The sequence below is a fragment of the Stenella coeruleoalba genome (assembly GCF_951394435.1).
Source record: "Stenella coeruleoalba genome assembly, chromosome: 5".
NCBI classification, from domain to species: Eukaryota; Metazoa; Chordata; class Mammalia; order Artiodactyla; family Delphinidae; genus Stenella; species Stenella coeruleoalba.
The window spans coordinates 91,602,546-91,626,233 of record NC_137150.1 but is presented as its reverse complement, the minus strand read 5'-3'; the positions used below and the strand labels follow the sequence as shown (position 1 = coordinate 91,626,233).

Here is a 23,688-nt window from a genome sequence, read left to right as displayed (position 1 = left end):
CACCTATGATGGCACAGTGTAAAACAATAACTAAAGTACAAGGTCCAATGCTACATTAAATGACGTGAATTCTAAAATTAAGAATTCAGCAGAGACTGTGGAAAGTTCAGGAGCTCTCAGAAATGGCTGCAATTTTAATTTCTACTCTGAAAAATAAATAAAATAACATTAATATAGTTTTCATTTTAAAATTAATCTATTTACAAGCCTTCCAGTTCATACTGAATGAGCATGTACAGTGATTATTAGAGATCAGCTAAGCATGATTACAGTTCATTCACTTAATGGCTTATCCTTCAGCTGAACACTGGCCACTCTGATGATTTTGACTGTTACAAAGCCTAAAATTGCTTTTGTCATAAACATATAATATAAATTTAAAATGGATCATGAATCAAAGAGAAAGCACAAGAAACGTTATGTTGAAAAACAAGTGACTCTTAATTGACAAGTGAACTCCGATATGCAAGAAACATCATATTCGCCATCTTTGTTTGTGTACTTAGTTTAAATGGATTCGATGACTCAGTCCTGCTGGGTCAGGGGGGAATTTTACCTTGGTCATGACTGGGATTCCCTGCTCATGGGACATAAAACCTATGTCCCAGGTTTTACACACAGCTTAGCTGAGGAGATTTCTCTAGCCTTCTCTTTTCCCTGGTTCTTCTGAGGAGCTTATGTTCTGAGTCTCCTAATTAGTCTGTTAATATCTACTAGCTTTGCTTCTCTGCTATGCTGGGGGTACAGACACTCTGAAGTGTTTTGAAGCCCCAGGGCCTGGACTCCAGCCTCCATAGCACAATGGACATACTCCTCCATGGCATCAAGCAACTTTACTCCAATGCCATGCACTAGGGTGTGGTCTTGCCTTTCCCTCTGATGTCACAACATGGTCAGGCTCTCAGGGTCACAGAGAAGAAAAACCATGAAACATGTTGCCTTTAAATGGTTTCGGCTTTCCTTTACAAACCTTTTTTGAGGCAATGACAGGGCAGATTCTTTTTAGGAGTGAAAACTCCATTTCCTGCGTCTTCAGTAAACACAACTAGCACAAACTGATGGGGAAAAGAGTATAAAGCAGGGAGACTCAGCATACAATTATATTCCACATTTTAGCTTGGGTTAATTTCTGACAATGCACATACTAGAAATTAAATATGGTTAAAACTACCCTTGAAAAATCCATTTAATTTCCAATAAAGTACAGTATGCTCAACCCTATACTAAAATGTTTATGTGTAAATGATGCAAACATTAGTAATGTAAAAATAAGAGTATTTGTGTAGAGAATTTTAAGTTATCATACATATGTATCCTCCGAACAAATACCTTTTGTTTTTGTTCAGTTGTTCTTTCTTTCACTTAGCCTCTAGAGCATGAGAGTTCGATTTGTATTAGGTCACATGTGAATATCATCCACCCTACAACCTATGCTCAGAAGGAAGGCCAGTTCATTCTCTGGGTATTTCAATCTTTCCAGAGTTGCAACCAGTCTTTTTTTTTTGATACTGATGAACAACAGAGCCAACTGCTCATTTACAATGTCCAAGCCTTTCCCATGAAAAATTGAGACTTATTGTTAAGGTGAAATGGACTGTCTTCTGATTCAGTCCGGAGAATTTAAATGGTTTTGGACAACCCAATGAGGCCTACCTGACTCTGTGATCCACTTGATTAACCCTTTCTTAAAATCCTATTGTGCATTATCACAGTTTGAGCAAGTGTGGTATCATGCCATCATTAGCATGCAGTGGAGGACCACTGAAATAGACATGACCATATCCCAGGGGTCTAATACAGAAACAGTCAGAAAAAGCACTGATGAATTGCTTTGAATGCCAAGCCAAGACATTTATTTTTTGCCATGCAGTAAGATGTTGTAATATATTTCTATGAGATTACTTACCAGAGGGAAAACTATTTGGTATTCTAATAACGAAAACTGAAAAAGAATTATAATAAGAGGTGAAACTACCCTACCTTTGATAAGCTGTCTTTCAGAAACAGTATTTACATATATAAAATGCCAACACATAAAATATAGCCTATTTTCGGGCTTCCCTGGTGGCGCAGTGGTTGAGAGTCCACCTGCCAATGCAGGGGACACGGGTTCGTGCCCTGGTCCGGGAGGATCCCACATGCCGCGGAGCGGCTGCGCCCGTGAGCCATGGCCGCTGAGCCTGCGCGTCCGGAGCCTGTGCTCCGCAACGGGAGAGGCCACAGCAGTGAGAGGCCTGCGTACCGCAAAAACAAAAAAAACAAAACAAAACAAAAAAAATGTAGCCTACTTTCAAGGCGGACAGAGAAGAAAAAGAAAATAGTATTTGGGACACACGATTAGGTGTAGGGCAGAATTCCTCATAGCATGCATCAGAATCATGAGAGGTTAGGGAAAGGTAGCGAATATTGAGCCTTATCCAGTCTTATTAAATGAGATTATTTGGAGGTGGAGACCACAAATCTGCAAACTTAACATGCTATTTAGATGTTTTTCATGAATGCTCAATGTGAGGACCACTGCAGAAATCAGGTGAGAGGATTGATTCTAACGTGCCATTATTTTCTGAGTAAGTCACTTTTCTGAATTTCAATCTCCTGTTTTGCAAGTAAAGGAAAGTATTATCTGTAGCAACTACACCAAAAAGTTTAGAGGATGACCAAATGAAAGATCAGATATGAAAGCACTTTCAAACTTATAAGTCTGAAACAATACACATTGCTGTAGTTGTGGTCTTTATTACCATGATACCTTGATTCTTCCCTCAAGCTCTGCCTTCCTTCTTCTATTCTGTGTGGTGCCATACCCTGTGGGAACCCAGGCGCAGTAGCCACTAATCTTTGTAAGAGAAGAGTCTGTGATCCAGTCAATGAAAGTATCAAAGCTGGAGGGGATTTTAGTGTATTATTTTTAACTTGTCTAATTCAATATTTTATATGTGAAAATGTTGAGGCTTAGAGATTTGAAGTCACTTTATCAAGCCTTTTTCATATTAGAACGTTAAGGATAATAGTTTTTATTTTAAAAGTTTATCACATATAGATATGCATTCATGAGTATGTCGGTTCTAAACTTTGTTTGCTCTTTCTTTCCCACTTGTGAACAAACATGTCAAAAAACGGTTATTAGAAGGCCTGAGCCAAAGTTCCACGTTGGTGTGATTGCTCCTATAGCAAGAGGAGTGTCTGCTATCTGGATGGATTTTTACAGCTTAATTCCAAAGTCCCAGTTTACATTTGTTTGAGATATCCCTGATCTTTGTACTTTCTATAAACACCTTAGGCTTCAACAAAAATAGCCGTATACAAGTCAAGAAATCTGCTCAACACTGATAGAATATTTTGGTTGATAATCTGTAATCACAGATAGTAAGCATGACTGTTTCTAAATATAATCAACCACAGAATGAAAGGAAAGACCTAAGACCTAAGAAGACCTTAGAATAATATAAACTATGTTTTCCATTTTACAGAAACACAAACTGAGGCCAAGAAATATTATTTTGCACCAAAGAAGTTTGAGATTATGGTAGAATACCACCCTGATTTACTAACATATAATGCAAATCAGTTTTTACATCACAGGTTGCTAATTAAAAAAAAAAACAAGCTTCCCTGCAAAGTACAATCTCACATCCAATGCCAGCTTTGCAGAAAGAGTAGTTAACAGGCTGCTAAATATTCCCTCCTCTAGTGTGCATTATTGGACTGATAAAACATCTGAAGGCATGGAGCACAATCTGATGTGTGAATGTTGTGAGGCAGAGTCTTTCATTTTAATTACACTTATTCCTCAACCTTAACCCTATTTCTCAGAAAACCAGTCAAACTGTTTTTAAATCCACATCCTCAGGATTATGCTAATTTAGGTTTCTATTTTACGTATACAATCCATTTCTTTTTTTCTTTTTTTTTTTTTTTTTGGTATGTGGGCCTCTCACTGTTGTGGCCTCTCCCGTTGTGGAGCACAGGCTCCGGACGCACAGGCTCAGCGGCCATGGCTCACAGGCTCAGCCGCTCCGCGGCATGTGGGATCTTCCCGGACAGGGGCACGAACCCGTGTCCCCTGCATCGGCAGGCGGACTCTCAACCACTGCGCCACAAGGAAAGCCCAACCCATTTCTTAATATCAAAAAATAAAAACAAAATTCAGATTTTACCATCTTCTGTGTCAAAATAACAAGGTTATTATATCAAGTGACTTAAATTCCATGGATGAAAATAGGTTTCCCAGGGTATTATTTTATATTACTTTCAGTGGAATTTTCTGTATCATGATGCATGCTATAAAGACCTGCTCTTAGTAAGGTCACAAATAAAATATACAGTGGATTATTAAACACTCAAAGAAGGAACAATACACAAAGGTACTGCATATGGGAAATCAGCCAACAAATAAAATGTCAGCTCTGCCAGCAGCCAATACATGGATAAAGACAAGTGTTCACTAGGAGGAAAAGTAGTTCTGAATGATGATAATTGTGTAAAAATGCAATAATACAAGAGCCTTTTTCCAAATAAGAAATAGATGTGATTCGTCATGCTGTTTAGATTTAAAGCTATTTTTAGCACACTGCAGAAAAAGAAATATATTTCAAAAATGAAAGTGATCAACCATCAAGCGTATTTTCTGACATGAAAGTTTACACAAGAACTTTTTGGTAGTGAAGGATAAGCATTATGGTCTGGATTTTACTTTATGCCTAAAGAAAACTCATTTTGCTAAATCAGCAGTGAATGATGTTTGATTTGTCGCACTGTTACATTTTTTAAGTAAAATTAAATAATATTCATAATAAATTCTTCACATGAAAGGCTTTGAGATAGTAGAGCTTGTTTTATGTGTTATGAGAAAAAAAGACATACACGGTCAACATAAAAATAGCTCCTAGTATTAACAATATAATAACAATATAATTAACAATATAATCAATATAATAAAAGGTTATAATCATAATATTTCTTTTTTATTCCTTTACTTCATTCCTCATCCTCTTGTAGACATGTATTTATGTCTATTCATTTCAGACGGCTTATATAATATACAATTAATACCCATATAATTTTCAAAAACTCATATTATTTTATACCCAGTAAAGCCTAATTAACAGGATAAATATGTGAGATCCTTTATTAACCAAAGATTATTCTTCCACATTCTTCCTATGTAATTACTATAATAAAACAAATCTTATAAAATTGAAATAATACATGAAGGTGTATATAACTAGGAACATACTTAATTGCACAAATGCCAGAACACAGGCATGGTGGATTTAGGCTACTAGCGACCTTAATTAAAGAGAATTAGATTTAGTGCCCAAATATACAACTCAAGAAAAAAAAGGTAAAAATGTACATTCCAAGACTTTTTCTCACTCCTGAAACCAATGAAAGCAAAGGTTATTTTGATTCCTGTTTGAACCAGACAGCTTAAATTTTGTTCATTAAACCACACTGAATATAATATTCCATTAGCTCTCTGACACCAAGGAGATTACATTGAGTTGGGTAGTTGAAATTTACTACTAAATAATATACAGGAGTTAATACTACTAATAAAAATGTTGCAACAAGTACTAAATACAAGTTACTGAGTTCATGGAGAGTATACTCTCTTGGGCAGCTCATCATCTGGGGAGCCTGGAGACATGGTAGACTTAACCAGAGACTTCAAGATAGGAAAGCCTGGAGTAGAAAGAAAGGGTAGGAGAGCTCAAAGGGAACAAACTGGGTTAGTGGAATATGAAGTAGCTTTGATTCTAGCCATTTGGTGACAGTAATTAGAGAAGAATGAGGGAGATACGGTTTAAAAGATCATTTGGGCAGGAATGAGATTGGGTTAGTTCAATGCCTGATCACTAAAGGCTTGATGAACTCAACTGATGATTATTTCACCTTAAACCTGCATTTTGTACACAAATAGAAAATGGATCTAGAGATCTAAACATTTTTCATGTTTTTCCTTCTTAGTGGGGCTAAATTATTCAATGGCTACAGGATATAACAATTCTCAGCTATCACAACCAAGTTTCCTTCTAGTAACAGTGCATGTTCTTGCTTTTCTTCTCCACAGCACAAAGGGTTTCAAATCCCAGCACCATCTGCATTATTTAGAAAGAGATTTTCCTTTGTACAAGGTGACCAAGATAGCTTTGTCACTGCAATTTGTCATGCATTTTCTGCTTTCAGTACTTGGTCCCCACTGCACTGAAGTCCTAGCCCCCTGAGCTCAAAGCCTCTCTTTAACACAAATGACAAGTTAATGATTAGTAAAAACACAAAGCAGGGGGTTAATGACCGGAGCTGAAATTATGGACTTCATTTCCATCAGTTCAGCAGAGTCTGAAACAGCCAAAGAAAGGAAAGAGGTCCTGCTAATGCAGCTGCTCCTAAGCATGAGGGCAGCTTAACATTAACTTCCAGTCAGCGATCCACAACTCTCGCGGGGAAACTCACCATTCTCCAATTCATTGGGATGTGCTGCTCCCTGTGGACTCCAGACGGTTCCCTATTACTCAGATAGCAGCTGGGCGCCTGATAACAAGTTAGGTTTTCATTTACGAGATGCCTGGAAGATAACATAGGACAGAGCGCAGTAAAGATTTTTATTTGCATCTGTGAGGTGATTACAGCCTACTTCAGAAGATGAGCAGTGATTTGGAGCAGGGAGATGGCACCTTTCCATCTATTCCCTTCTCTAGACCTCCTCAGAAACAGTTTATTTCTAATGGAATCCTGATCATACCACTCTCTTTCTTAAAACTATTAAATAGTTCACTATTGCTCTTAAGATAAAGACTGAGTTTCTTAATATGGTCTAGTCTCCTGCCTGGTCTGGCCCCAGCTGACCTCTCCAGTGTTAACCCACATTGAGATTCTCATTTCCATTCTCTGTACTCCAGTCAGAGTGGCCTTCTTTCAGCAGCTCCAGAGTACCTTGCTGGGTGCTGCCACAGGGCCTTTGCACATATTGTTCCAGCTTTCTGAAATGCTCTTTCTCTTTCTTCAGATATCTTAGCTCACATAGTCCTTAGGAAAGCTCTTCTCTGATCTCTCTGGTTAAATCAAATCAAATCCTTCCTAGAGATGCAATCAGAACACTGTACAACTCATTTACATACATTCGCATAACTAGCTTTTAATGACTGTCTCCCTCTCTAGATGGTAAGCTCTATGATATCAGGTGAGCTCTATGAAATCAAGTATTGTTCACCTTTGGATAACCAATCACCCAGTACATTGATAGGCAAATAGAGGACACTCATTAAATATTTGTGAAATGAAACGATATATCAGGAGAAATAAAATCATAGCGATGAAAAGTGCTATACACACAGAGACATATATGTACGTGTATACAAAAACAACACACAGTGGTTTTACAATTATAGAATTTGTAGAACACTTTGAAGAATATCAGAACACAAAAATGAGGCTCAAGACTATAAAAGGACAGGTTAAAAAAAATAACAAGAAGAATTGAGTACAAAGAAAAAATATAGCAATTAAAACCAGAATCATTGTACAAAATTCTTTTACATTAATCATATAGCCTATAATTTATATAAAATAAAATAATAAACTCATAGATTATTAAATTACACTGTTGTAGCTAAACCTGTGAAATGGAAATATCATCACGATACGAAGATTAAATGTACCCCATGCTTGAAGATTATGTTAAAAAAAAAAGAATATGTTAACCTTCTTTGATAGAAGAAAGTAAAACTATGCTTTCTCCTGACTCTAGATAAATGCAAGAATTATTTCCACCTAAAATTCAGAAGTGTTCTTACAGGTAGATAAGACACCAACACCACAGGTGATGATAACTCAAGGTTATGATCATAATCTTGGTCTTTTTTTTCCGCAGGGGAAGACTCATGACAGCTGTGTGCTAGCATAGAACAGGCATGTGCTGCATCTCAAACACCACTACTTTACTTTCTTCCTAGTGTCAAGGACAAATTTAACTTGTAGACCCTGCCCTCTTCACCACTAAGCTGACAGAATAAAAGGGCCAATTTCAAATGGATTTTCAGCTTTCAAAAATGAAAGCATATAAGATATAGTCTAAAAATTTTGACTTCAGAACATTGCTTCAAACTAACAATTCATATTTTTAAATGTCAAATCATTTTCTGCTTTTCACTTAACATAGACAGTTAACAGAATAGGAAAATCACCATTAAAATGTGTGCTCTGCAGTATCAGACATTCACAACATACTATAATGCAGGCATAGGCATTTATATAAATGTTAATAGCAGTGGAAAAACAATTTGGGTTTTTTAGGGCGAAATTGAGTTATATTTGCCAAATAAAAATAAGCATTTCCATTGATAAATTTTAATAAGGCTTAATTACTACCTGTATCATATTATTGGGGATATATGTATAATTTTGATTCATATGTAGAGCACAGAGTTTTGCCACATCTAAACCACTGCTCCGCCAATTTCCAATAAAATTTTTTGTTTCAAAGTCACATCATCAGGCTATGTCACATCCCCTTCTTTCCTGAAGTTGACAACATCCTTAGCCACTTCAGCATTTTTACTACTTTCTTCCTCTCAACTTGTCAGGAGACTTCAGGGTCTCTGTCACAGAGTTTATGAGCCTGGATGTCTTTACCTTCATAAACCTAAGGCCCCTTCCCCCTACTCTGCACCAGGTTTTCATATCTATAGTCACATTTGAAATTGTTTCATCTCTAAACCTTAAAGAGCACTCTTCCTTTTTCCCAGTGTCCTCACTTCCGTATCTCCCTCTGCCCACGTACTGACTTCAGAAATTCTTCAGTACTTCAGAATATCATTTTTTTCTTGCCTCTCTATAATCCCACTTTTAACTCCTATTCTTTCTCTAACTACCCCAAACTCCATACTTCCTAAACTCCGAACCAATCCATTTGTCCACTGTTTCTGGTTTGTGCCTTAGTGATCCTGGAGAAAATCCATTTGTCTGAGATAAGCAAAGATCCCGGGACCTCAACTTCAGCCTAGGAACACTTTAACATGGCTGTTTCAGTTTTCTATTGCTGTGTAACAAAGTACTATAAGGTACTACAGCTAAAAACAATATCCATTTATTATCTCAAAGTTCTGAAGGTAAGAAAAGTTCAGGGCTTCCCTGGTGGCGCAGTGGTTGAGAGTCCACCTGCCGATGCAGGGGACACGGGTTCGTGCCCCGGTCCGGGAGGATCCCACATGCCGCGGAGCAGAAAGGCCCGTGAGCCATGGCCGCTGAGCCTGTGCGTCCGGAGCCTGTGCTCCACAAAGGGAGAGGCCACAACAGTAAGAGGCCCGCGTAACGCAAAAAAAGAAAAAAAAAAAAGAAAAAGTTCAGGCAGGCTTTGTTGAGTTCTCTACATAAAGTCTCATAAAGGTGAAATTAAGGTGATGACTAGGATGGGTTCTGATATGGAGGCTCTGGAGGAAGAATTTTCTTCCAAGTTCATTCAGACTGTTGGATGAACCCCACTCCTCACAGTTGTAGGACTGAGGTCCCCATTTACTCGCGGGCTGTTAGCTCAGGGCTGCTGGCAGCTATTAGAAGCCACCTGCATTTCTCATTATATGGCTCCCTCTATCTGCAAAGCCAGCCATGGCTTGTTGAATTCTTCTCATATTTCAAATCTTTGTGATTCTTCCGCACCAGACTAGTAAATACTCCAGTTTAAAAAGGCTCACCTTTTAAGGCCCATCCAGATAATCTCTGTATCTTAAAATCAACTGACAGGCTTTTAATTACATCTGCAACATTCCTTGACAGCAGTACCTAAATTAGTGCTGGACTGAGTGACCAGGGCACACTTACTATGCCTTGAGGGACCATATTTGGAATTCAGCCTACCACCATGGCTCCAGTTAGCTCGATCTGCTACGCTCCCAGACAGCTCTTCCAACCTTCTCAAGACCCCTATTCTACCACTGCTCTTCCTTACTCTCAGAACTAACCCTTCACTTCTCCTTTTTCTGTACAGAGAAATTAGAATGCAATAACTGAAAAGACTCCCATCAAAATTCTGGCCCAGTACTTGGTCCTAGAAAAATACATAAATTATTTTTTCAGGATTCAAAATATCCTGGCCCTCAACCAACCAAAGTTTTATCCCTTCATTTTCTCACTGAGTTCCAACACTCTACCTCTAAGCTATCTCTCAATTAAATGTTGTATCTTTCAGCATATACCACCTCTTCTTTATGAGTTTTTTCCTTTATTTCCTTTCTATGTATAAACATATGCAAGTTTCTCTCATATATATAAAGACAAATATAAAACAAAACATATCCTCTTTATTTCTTCACCCCTCTCCAGCTATTGTTTGTTTTCTCTCCCTCCTTTGTCTACATTCTCCATTTCAATGTCTACATTACTACCCAAATAAATTATTGCTTACTCTCTTTTAACATTAATTAATTAATTATTTTTTGGCTGTGTTGGGTCTTTGTTGCTGCACGTGGGCTTTCTCTAGTTGTGACGAGCGGAGGCTACTCTTTGTTGAGGTACACGGGCTTCTCATTGCGGTGGCTTCTCTTGCTGCGGAGCACGGGCTCTAGGCGCGCAGGCTCAGTAGTTATGGCGCACGGGCTTAGTTGCTCCGCGGCATGTGGGATCTTCCCGGACCAGGGATCAAACCCGTGTCCCCTGCACTGGCAGGTGGACTCTTAACCACTGTGCCACCAGGAAGTCCCTTTATTGCTTATTCTACTATAATTTCACTGCTGCCTGGATCATTTTACCTGCACCCAGGACCTTTCACACAGTGAAACAGTTCTTTATAAAGCTGTTAATGCCCTTTTAGTACCACAGCTAATGGCTGCCCTTCAATACATTCATGTAAGACTTCTCTATGGCACTTGAAAATATTGATTATTCCTTGCTTTCTGAAATGCTCTTTTCTATAGCTTCTAGGATAGAGCTTGCTACTGACTTTCTTCTTTCCACTCTGGAGAGGCATCCAACAAAACAAATAATGAGGGTTAAGGATACAATCTGACAGGTTAGAGATGTCTCCTAGTGAATATACTCATAACGTATCTCTTTTTTTAGTTTATGCTGATATAAAACTTGGAATGTTTATAGTATCAAAGACAAAATTAAACACCACTTTTGCAGTTAACAAAGCTAATTTCCTATATGATTATGTTTCCCATTTGATCAAATTTCAGACTTTCATTTTTTCTACGTCTTCTGGATGTTTAATTGTGATGATGCTACAATGTAGAGAACATGATATCATGCAAGGCACATTATGATTGGGTAATAGGGACCCAGGACTCTGTCTCTGAATCTTTATTGTTGTGCCTCTGGTCAGGCCATTCTTACTTGGTTATTTTCATGGGCAACTCTTCAGCATTTTCTGTCATTGTTACTAAATGTGCTTTCCTAGGCCCTCATCTCTTTTTGCCTGAAAACGATTTTGTAAGATGATCTCTCTCACTTCCATGGGTTTTAACTACTCCTATATCATTGAAATTTCCAATATCTGTAGCTCTCTCTTGAGTTCAAAATCCCTATAATTCATACTCACACTAAACACATTCATACAAATATTCCATACATGACTACAAATTAAAAAGCCTTGAAGTTGAATGTTATCTCCTCTTGATCCTGTGGTCTCTCTTTCCGTGAAAGGCACTCCTATCTATGTAGTTTACCAAGCTACAGACCCAGAAAGATATCTCTGGTTCCTCTGCCTTATCACCTGGATCACCCCAATCACCAAGGCCTATTGATTCTTACCCTTAAATAGCACCCAGATTCATCTTCTCCTCTCTGTTTGCACTGCCCCTGAATTGATCTGGACCTTCATCATTTCTGGCCCTGGTTACCATTACTTGTCATCACTGGTCTCATCCCCAGGACTCTCCAGTCAAGTCTCCTCTCAGACACTAAAGGACTGTTTCCAAAGTGCAATCTTCTCATGTCACTCATTTTCTTAAAAATGCTCAGTATTTCTTGAAGGGCCTTCAAGGTAAGCCCTACATTTGTAGCCAACATCTACAGCCCATCTTGATGTGCCCCATGACTATGATCCAGTCTCATCCTTCACCAGGCCCTCCCTCAGGAATACTCCTGTCACATTATAGTAACTTATAGAGAAAGACATAGCATTCTCCTACACTTCTGTGCTCTTTCACACATTGCTCCCTTTGGAGGCTAAACTGTACTCTCTCTTTAAGACTCCATAGCATTTGACACATTTGGTCTCTTCTTCTCTTGCCTTTTGGGACACCACACTTTATTTTCCTCTTGGTATTTACCACTATGTGATATTCTAGGACACATGTGTAGTTTTATTTGTTTATTGTTTACCTCTCCCACCAGAATTTTTAATCCATGAAGGCAGAAGATTTAATTTGTTCATTAATCTAAGCTCAATGTCTAGAATACTGCCTGGGACACAGTAATAGGTGACTCACAAATATTTGTTGAATAAATTAATCAATCTTCATAAATTTCAGTCTGGCTCTGCCACTTAACAACATGTGACTTTAGGTAAGTTATTTGACCTCTTTGTGCTTCACTTCTGCACACTGGAGTTAATAACTGTACCTACCTCATTGCATTGTTGTGAGCATCACAAGAATTGAGTTAATACATATAAGTGCACATATTAGTGCTCATTAACAGCCATCAGTCATGACCTTTTCAATGCCTTCTATGACTCTCTCCACCCCCTCCCCCTTCTTCCTCCCAGAAATATAGGGCACACAGACAGGAGTGTAAGGAAGAGGGCAATGAATTAGAGGAGTGTATCTGTCTCCGGAAACCAGTCTATACTGTTTAGCTGAGAAGCCAGGGTAGAGTTTCAGAACACTTCAGATTCTCAATAATGTCTAAGTTTTCACAAGTCCTAGGATAGAGATTCAGAAACAGAAATGGTCATGTTCTCTCTACCCTAGATATCATTCAGCTCCATTAGTTAACTTCTAATTAGCTTCACACCTATGATCTCCATCCAAGTATGGTCCTTGTAGAAATCCTGAAGTGGATCCTTTTGTTGTTTGACATCCTCCCCTCACCTCCTCTGTCTGTGCTCTATTCCTGCTCTACCTCCCCCCAGACACCAGCCTTGAGGAGTGTTCCCCAGGAATTAGCTGTCATGGTTGGAAAGAACTGGATAACTTAATTTTAGCTAAGATGTGTACTGATAATGATTTAAGATGTTTCTACTCTTACTGATGTTTGTATTTGAATGTAGAACTTTAAAGACCAAAAATCTTTCAAGTATCAAAAGACTCATAATGGAATATTATGCAATCTTTAAAATAATGTTATAGAAGATTTAATGGCAATGAAAAAAGTTCATAATGTATTGCTAAGGGAAAATTGTAAGTTTCAGAAAGAATACGTACAGTGTAATTGTTTCTACCTTTTCTTTAAATACAACTTATATAAGTGTTTAACTGAAATATCTAGGAATTGACTAGGTCAGATAATTAATATTTCCCTCATTAAAGTATTTTAATCCCAAAGAACTCATTTAACAAAGATATTCTAGCACAAAAGAAAATGTGCACACATTTTAGGAAAACTTTTAATATAAATACAATGAAAAACAACTGAAAATGTATTACAATACATACCTGTCATCAGTTTGTATTAGTCAAAATCATCTGGTTGTACCTGAACATTTTATTTAGTGATATAAACACAAAGCACTCATTTTTTTGAAAAAGGGGTAAATTACCAAAGGTCAAAAAAAGACCTTAATAAATGGAGCAAGTGAATGGAAAAGCTCATAAGGGGAAAACATGAAATTCTCTCAAAATTAATCTACAAGGTCAATATGCTTACAACTAGTATCACAACTATATTTTTCATGAAACATGACAAACTCCATTGCAATTCATATTGATGAATAAATGTCCAAAAATAGCTAATATAATTCTGAAAAAATAAAGAGGGGAGCTTGCCCTATCGTATTCCAAATATTATTGTTAAACTAAAGGAATACACCAATGTAACCATTTCATTTTTCAAAATAATTATTTTCCTATGGTGGAATGTAAGAATAATTGACACATGGAAAATGGAAGGTGACAGATCTCTGTATACCCCTTTTTATTACACATTATGACTAAAGCATGCTTCATTTCATTCCAAATGCCTGAACTATTAACAAATATTTATATTATTGGTTTGGGGCCTGTCCCTATACTTGCCTGTATCTTCCAATAACTTGGAGACTATTTGGGAATATGAGAAATTCACTTGAAAGTGCTTAAATCCAAATATATGAACAACAACAACAAAAGAACTGATTTACTTAATTTTGAAGAAACCAAAAAAAAATTAGTGTTCAAGAGTATTCAGCTTTTATTATACTCTCCTTATTTCCCAAATATAAAGTACTTTTTGAGGGTGCCTTAACTGCTTTTTGGCTAAGGGCATTCCTTTAATGCAGCCACTACCAAAATCCTGGACAAGATGTCTCCCAACCTCCTCCACAACTGGCTGCAATTGCGCTACTCTTACCTGAAGCCCACATCTTATTATCACCCTGGGCTATGTCCCCAGGGAGATCTGATGGCAAGTGGGAAAGGAAAGGGGAAGGGAGGTTAATGTCCCAGTATCCCTCCGCTTTCCAGCTCTTCACCCCTCCACCACTTTGCTCCACAGACACAGGACTTCTAGGCAGCACTTGAAGCTCACCCATTTTCTTCATCCCATTTCCTTATCACCTTCACTCTGACTTGTTTTTCTTTATGAAAACGTTCCAAGGGTCTAAATACCTTTTTTCTCTGAGAAGAAGAATTTTACTTTGTTTCTTTGTGTATTGTAGGTATGAGATCTACGTGAAAAATAGAGAAGAGTTAAGAGTCACACAGGAGGCCTTTTTACTGTTTGTATGTTTTGCATTTTTTCCTAGCAGTAAAATAAACACAATAAAACAATAAAGCTAAGAAAACCTCTAAAAAGTATTCTTTCACTTTATTTTAGAGTGTTCTCTTTTCATTTGTGAAGGAAGAGTCAGGAAAAGGTTTATGAAATTGTATTCAGAAAGGAGAAAACCTCTCATTGGAAGCTACAGGTAGAGACAGAGGCACATTATCTTATATTTTTGGAGGTGGAAAACGAGTCAAAGGAAACATTAGAGCAGTTATACCATGAACGGTAACATGAACAAAGTCTCTTTTCATATTTGAATTTAGTTTTCTTGGAAATGTGACCTGGTAGAAACTCTCAAATGAATTGATTCAGGCAAAAACAATATTAATAGTACTATTCTTCCATTTCATGTGAATATTGATTTTTTCCCATAGATTAACTATGAAAACAGAAAGAATTATTATGGAAAATGCTTTGTTGACAATATCATATTTGGGAATGGGTGGTAGAGACAGGATATTATCCTGCTTAACATCAGGGAAATGGAAAGCATTTTACTTTTTGTTTCTGGTAGAATTATCTACAATACTACTCAAATTATTTTGTTTTCTTATTTTTTCACCCGAAAAAATTCCCTGTCAAACTGTTTATATGTATCTGTAATTGTTAGTTATTTGTACCTATGCCATACTCTCTACTTCATTTCTATTGCTAGGATTACAGTACCATGTCTCCTATCAAAGGGCAAGACAACCAATTGTGTGCTAGACTTTATTCCCTTTTCCCTTCTCTAACAACTCTATCTTTTTCAGTTATCAATTTATCTCTCACTGTGGGGATTGTTCCCATGAGCATACACATATTTCCTGGTTACTCTTCTATTAAAACATGCACGCGTGCACGCACACATGCATGCACACACACAGACACTCACACGCCCTTGGCTTCATCCAATTGTTGTTCCATTTTTCTATACACTGTTACAGCAAAACTTACTTCACCTCCCAGTTTTATATCTCACCATATCCCCAACTCACTACATTAAAGTTTCTACTTCCAACACTTGAGAAAATCCCCAAAGACTTCCATGTTGCCAAATCTAATGGTCACATTTCTGTCTTCATCTTAACCAATCTCTTGTCAAAATTTTATAGATTTGACCCTCTTTTTTTTTTTTAGAATCTTTCAATACCTGGCTTCAGTGACATCTTATTCCTGCTTTTCCTTCTCTAATCTCTCTAATCACTTCTTCCCAGGGTCCTTTGCTGGAGCTTCTACCCCCTCTGTCTGACTTCCGTTTGTGAAGTGGCCAAGGTTCCATGATGTACACCCTTCTCTTCTTTGGCCAATCTATTTCTAAAGCTTATCAAGTCCTATGACCTTAAATACAATTTATATTCTTGATAATGTCAATATAGTATTTCTAACACTAATCTTTCCTGAGAATGCCAGATTAAAATATCCAGCTGCCTACTTAAAATCTTGAAATTGTCATCCAATTCAGTGCATCTCCAACTTTCTGTGGCAAAAATAAATAAATTTAAAAAGGTATTTAAAAAAATTTCCAGTTCATCATAGACTAATAATTTTGTAGAGGTCAATAAAAATAATTATTAGAATAATAAAGAAAAAGCACATTAAAAAATATAAGCTCCGGGGCTTCCCTGGTGGCACAGTGGTTGAGAGTCCGCCTGCCGATGCAGGGGACACGCGTTTGTGCCACGGTCCAGGAAGATCCCACATGCCGTGGAGCGGCTGGGCCCGTGAGCCATGGCCGCTGAGCCTGCGCGTCTGGAGCCTGTGCTCCGCAACGGGAGGGGCCACAGCAGTGAGAGGCCTGCGTACCGCAAAAAAAAAAAAAAAAAAAAAAAAAATATATATATATATATATATATATATATATATATAAGCTCCCCTTTTTTCATTGATATAATGACCTAAAGTTACATTTCAATAAGTATAATTAGAACAAGAAAAGCATAGGAAAAAAGAATTGCAAAAACTGCATATGGTATTTAGCAAATGTGTGCATATATATTATTAATAGATAACTGCTTCAACACAATTTTTTTTATTCTGAAATCATCATAATAAAAAATTAAGAGTGAAATAGTGATTCCCCATATTAAATTTTCTACTAGTAGGCTTTGAACAAGCAACAAGTATATCAATATTTAAAATTTTTATCTTGACAAATAAGCTTGCTTCTTAGAGGATATTTACTTTTAATTTTTATTAAAAATAATGCTAGTGATGATATAGTTTCAAAATTCATCTTCAGTCAGTAGACAATTACAATAATTTATCCTATAAAGTTATAATAATATTTAAATTCTTCTGGAAAAAAATGGATTTCAAATTTGTACATTTCTAGGTTACAATGAACAAACTAACTTTAAATTATCACGTGTTGTAATGTGTTCTTACAGTGTATAACTAGTGTGTAGCTGGTGATCCATGCAACTCACCATGTGAATTTGACAGCAGAAAAACCGGTCAACACAGTTAAATGTGACAACTTTAATTACCACAAGCTTGGATATCACAGCTCTATCAAGTTGCTATAAACATTTCTAAATTCTTACTCCTAATTTCTGTACTTATCCTGTCACTAACTGATAAATAATTCATGGGCCAGTTTTGATGTAATTCATACCTCAAAGTTAATATAGCCAAAAAGGAACTCATGATTTACCAAACCACAGTAACTTTTATCTCTATCTTCCCCATTTATTAAGTAGTATCATCACCCACCCAGTTGAAAATTGTTAACATGAAAATTATAGGGTTTTTTTTTTTTCTTCTTTTTAAAGCCAAAATTACAAGAAGTAGCATGCCTTTGGGAGAGACATTAAAGAACCGAGGATCGGCAAACCATCCATCTCATGAAGACAGTAGCTACAGTAATATTCTTTTATCATACAGCTCTTATGGAAAGTCCTATTTTCCGAATAATATACTATATTTGTTTCCTATTGCTGCTGTAACAAATTACCACAAACTTAGAATCTCAGAACACCACAAATTTAGTATTTTATAGTTCTGAGGTCAAAAGTCCAAAATGGATCTTACTGGTCTAAAATCAAGGGCTTAACAGGGCTGCAGTCTTTCTGAAGGCTTTAGGGTAGACTTGGTTTCCCTGTTTTTTCCATCTTCTAGAGCCCACTTGGCTTATGTTTCCTTCTTCCATCTTCAAAGCATCTTACAGCATCTTCAGTTCTCTCTCTACCTCTGATTTGGTTGTCACGTCATGTCTCTCTTTGACTCTCTTGTATCTCTCTTATAAGGATCTTGTGATTACATTGGTCCAACCCAGATAATCCAGCATAATCTCTTCATCTCAGTATCCTTAATTTAATCACATCTGCAAAGTCTCACTTGTCATGTAAAGTAACATATTCACAGGCTCTGGGGATAAGAACATGAACATCTTTGGGGTCATTACTCCATCTACTGCACATATTTTAACTAAAACTACATGAAAGCCTGCCCACAAAAATCCACCAATAATTTAGCACCTGAAGAAAGAGGAAAAAGTCGGAAAATTCACACTTTGGTGAATTCTCTATTAAAATCAGGGAGACTCAAACATTTTTGTTTTTAATGTATATATCAGTTTTTACTAAGTTTTGATAGCAATGCTCAGTTTTTTAAAAGTTTTTCTATAATAATTTATAATGTAAATACTTCAATGTGAAGGTACAGCAATGTGCATTGAAATAAAAATAAAGTCAATTAGCCTGCTAATTCTGAAAAACTCTACAGAAAAACTTTAACAAACTAAAGGCAAATATTCAAGATAAAACAGATCTGTTCCCATACATCCAAAGAGAGAGTGCAAGTACCATATTTTATATTTTGGAAACATATGAGCTTGAAAACATGAACTCTATTTCCAGTAAAATTTATTTCACTGTCACTGAAACTCATGAGTTATATTGGATGCTGGAAATATTATCTGTGGAGTGGGCATGGTTAACTGGTCTTGCAGAGAATCATTTACTTTCTGGAGCTTTACAAATAAATTGGTTCACTTTCAGGTCCTCATATCTAAGTTTCTTTACACTACCAGAAGCAGCTGGAATGCCCCTCCCACTAAGTTGCTGGTGACTGATACAAATCAAAGAACCCCAGAAGTTGGGTTGCTACTGCCTCTGAAGCAACCTGCCATGAAAATCAGAAGGGGGCCAGCTAGGAATTATTCTTGATTTTATTCCCCCACCCAAACTGTCAACATTCTATTTCTAAATCTTACTGAGATCCTGAGTCCATCTATTTTTCTCCGTTTCTACTGTTACTTTTCTTTTTTTTTCCTTAATACTCCGTGATTTCTTTTTTCTTTTTTTAAATATTTATTTATTTGGTTGTGCCGGGTCTTAGTTGCAGCATGTATGTGGGATCTAGTTCCCTAACCAGGGATCGAACCCAGGCCCCCAGCATTGGGAGCGTGGAGTCTTATCCACTGTGCCACAAAGGAAGTCCCCTACTGTTAATTTTCTTGTGAAATCATCATTATTCCTGACATGGATTACTGCAATAGCCTCTTACTGGTCACCCTCCTTCTATGTTTGCCTTTTTATAAGCCATTCTGGATACATAGTACCTGATTAAGCTTTAAAAAAAGCAAGTCAAGCACAAAACTGTAAAACTCCCAGAAAATAACATAAGAGAAAATCTAGATGACCTTAGATATGATGATGACTTTTTAGATACAATACCAAAACCATGACACAAGAAAGAAATCACTGATAAACTGGACTTCATTAAAATTAAAAATTTCTGCTCTGCAAAAGCCACTTCAAGAAAATGAGAATACAAGCCACAGACGGGCAATAAACATTTGCAAAGAAATATCCGAGAAGGACTTTGAAAATATACACAAACTTCCTAAAATTCAACAATAAGAAAATAAAAAGCCTGATTAAAAAATGGGCAGGGCTTCCCTGGTGGCGCAGTGGTTGAGAGTCCGCCTGCCGATGCAGGGGACGCGGGTTCGTGCCCCGGTCCGGGAAGATCCCACATGCCGCGGAGAGGCTAATCCCGTGAGCCATGGCTGCTGAACCTGCGCGTCCGGAGCCTGTGCTCCACAACACAGAGAGGCGTACCGCAAAAAATAAATAAATAAATAAAAATAAAAAATGGGCAAAGACCAGAATGGATACCTCACCAAAGAAGATATACAGATGGCAAACAAGCATATGAAAAGATGTTCCACATCATATGTCACTAGGGAACTGCAAATTAAAACAAAAATCAGATGCTACTGCACAACTATTTGAATGACCAAAATCCAAAACACTGACAACACCAAAGGCTAGAGAAAATGCGGAGCAAGAGGAACTCTCATTCATTGCTGGTGGGAATGCAAAATGGTACAGATACTTTGGAAGACAGTTTGGCAGTTTCTTACGAACCAAACATAATTCTTACCACAAAATCTAGCAATTATTGCTCCTTGATATTTGCCCAAATAAACTGAAAACATATGTCCACACAGAGGCCCGTACACAAATTTTTTTAGCAGCTTTTTCATAACTGTCATAACTTGGAAGCAAATGAGATGTCCTTCGGTAGGTGAATGGACGAATAAACTAAGGGAAATCCAGACAATGTAATATTATTCATTGCTAAAAGTGAGCTATCAAACCAAGACAAGACATGAAAGAAACTTAAAAGACATACTATTAAGCGAGAGAAGCCAATCTGCTAAGGCAATATACTGTATGATTATAACTATATGACATTCTGAAACAGGCAAAACTATGGAGACAGTAGAAGATTACTGATTGTCAGGAACTGGAGGGGAAGAAGGGATGAACTGATGGGGCACAGAGGATTTTTAGGGCAGTGAAACTATTCTGTATGATACTATAATGGTGGATACATGTCATTATACATTTGACAAAATCCATAGAATCTATAACATCAGGAGTGAACCCTAATGTAAACTATAGACTCTGGGTGATAATAATGTGTCAACGTAGGTTCACTGATTTTAACAAATGCATCACTCTGGTGAGGGATATTGGTAGTTGGGGAGGCTGTGCATGTATGAGGGGAGGGGATATATGGGAACTCTGTACTTTACACTCAATTTTGCTGTGAATGTAAAACTGCTCTAAAAAATGAAGTCAATTATTTTAAAAACAGCAAAGATAAATGTTTTTAATTACAAAATTTTTTTTAATTAAAATAAGATAAACTAGTAAAATAAAATGTATAAGAAAAAAATTAGGGAAAATAAAATAATAATTTGAAAACCAAAATAGTAAAACTAAACAAATAAGGAAAAAATAAATCAAATCATGTTACTCCCTTCTTTGAACTCCTCCTTACCACCTACTCCCCAGGCCTCAGAAAGCATTCCCATTGCACTGAAAATAAAATCTAAATTTTTCTGGTTTGCAGGACCCCACGTGATTTAACCTATGCTTAATTCTCCCCTTCTTTCAGGGACTCCAGTCATATTGCCTTAATTTTCTTTATGGCTCAAGCCAAAGTCATGTGGAAATCAATGAAGACCACTGGAGTGAAAAGAGAGTCTGTGCATTCATAGCTAAAAAGGGAGTCAGTCACCATTAATTGCATTTGGCAGAAACTCAAAAGGCAGTCAGGGCAGTGGGAAAGCTTTATAGTGAACAAAAGGCAAAGCTTCAGGTGTGCTCTCATTGAAAGTTGCTGGCATGGGGAAGCTGTAAGGGGGCTAAATAGAAGCAGAGTCTCTTATGTAACTGGTGAACACATTTGGCTACCTCTTGGTCTTGAACTGGAAACAGAGGCAAAAGTAGGGAACCTGGTTTGGCTTCTGGGACTGTTGCTGCAGACATGGGTTAGAGTTATATTGCCATATATGATCTGGCCATTGTCTGTTTCTATATTCAGTCTCTCAGTCATTCCAACTGGTGCTTGTCTTTGTAGCCGGTGAAGCCTCTGTCTGGAACGCTCTTTCCTTAATCATCATATAGGAACGTTAATGCCTTCTAGACCATGATATGACACAACATAGAGCTGTGCTTTTGGATAGCTCCACCCTGACTTTAGATATTATCTTAAACATCATCTACTCAAAGATATCCTCTTTGACCATACATCAGCACGTCAGTTCATTTTAATTTCTGTATTTTCTCCTATTTATCTTCTTTTTATTTCATTTATTTATTGAACCTATTCTGCTTAAATACGTATATACTTTGACAGCAGGAATTTTGCTTATCATCAATACCTATAATAATGCCTGGCATATAATAGCTATTCAGTAATATATTTTGGGGCTTCCCTGGTGGTGCAGTGGTTGAGAGTCCGCCTGCCGATGCAGGGGACAAGGGTTTGTGCCCCGGTCGGGGAAGCTCCCACATGCCGCGGAGTGGCTGGGCCCGTAAGCCATGGCTGCTGAGCCTGCGCGTCTGGAGCCTGTGCTCCGCAACGGGAGAGGCCACAACAGTGAGAGGCCCGCGTACCGCAAAAAAACAAAAAACAAACAAAAAAGTAATATATTTTGAAAGAATAAGTGAATGAATGAATATTATAAAATATTCAACTGAGCTGACATCTAGGTTCTGTGTACAACTATGTGTGGCCAATTTAAGGAAATATTTATACGTATAAAAATAAAGTATAATTCCATTTTCATATTTATAATCTTCATAAGACTTTTACGTTTTATTTTTCTCCTGGGCTCAGAAAAAAACATTTTTCTATTTACACTTTTATCATCTTACTTCACTTAGACTTTCTCACAAACTTTTATCTCTGCTTATTCTGCTGTTGGGTGATACTTCTTATTTCTGTTCCTCATATCTTTCTCATCAGTAATAGTTATAAATCCTGACAATTTACCTGTTTCTGAAAATTTATTTAAATAACCAAGAGAAACTGATATTTATTGTTCTATGAACAGTGATTTGAGTAGCCCAGATATTTAAACTCTGTCTTGCAATTAGTGTTAACACCTTTTTCCTGTTTTCTTTTTTCCCATTTGTTTAATAAAAGCTGATCTACAACTTGTTATGCAAAACTGGTCAGTGGGGAAGAGATACAAAAATGTGCCTAAAGAATTATGTCAATTTATCTCTTAAAAGAGAATTAACTGGTATATGAAGAAAGATGTAAAAGATGGATGAATGAAGAATTAGATACTTAATTGTGGTCAGAAATATTGAGAAAAAGAACCGAGGATTGAATCAAGAGTGAATAGTTGTAGATATTGACAGTTTCTTAGACTGTGTATTGCTATTATAAAACATGAATGATAATGTGATCACTTATTTGGCAGCTGTGAAACCAATTCATTATTTAACCTAAGATTATAGAAAAATAATAAGAAAACATTTTTAGATTTTTATCATAATCAGACCTCTCTAGTTCCATATTTCTCTGGGGTTTTCCTTCTTTTCTAATTGTGTCGGAACTTTGATTTTGGACTGTGCAACACACTGAAAATTTTAACATCCTTTTTCTCTTACTCTTTTCTTCAAGAATAGTCTTAGAGATGTTTTCAAACCACATAAATCGAAGACCCTGAATAAAATCTACCTCACAACTTCTCTTTGATCCTATTTCCTGTGCCCTCAAATGCTCTGTCCATTTCAGAAAATAAATGGGGTTTCAACTTTGCATTGCACTTTTCCAGTATGACTTTCAAAGCCATTTAAATAACCCTGTCCATTTCACTAAAAGTGATTGTGCCCTGGTTTTTTTCCCTTTCTCAGTTACTAAACATTCTGAATTATTACATTTTTTTGTGGGTTGATCTTAATTTCAGATATAGCCTCACTTGTGAAAATAGTGAAAATCCTAAACTTTTTAGGGAATAAGGAATAAAGATTCCAGCCTTGAAGGGTCTTGAGG

The 23,688-nt window shown here is 37.0% G+C and overlaps 1 protein-coding gene across 1 annotated transcript in view; it reads right to left on the bottom strand.

Moving 5' to 3' along the window:
- Positions 1–23,688, bottom strand: part of LOC307186477 (zinc finger MYM-type protein 6-like) — a 1,023,730-nt gene that overhangs the window by 60,342 nt on the left and 939,700 nt on the right. Inside the window, exon 6 of the mRNA XM_079921634.1 lies at positions 6,457–6,568. The gene's annotated coding sequence lies outside the window, so the exon portion shown is untranslated. The remainder of the gene's footprint in view (positions 1–6,456; positions 6,569–23,688) is intronic.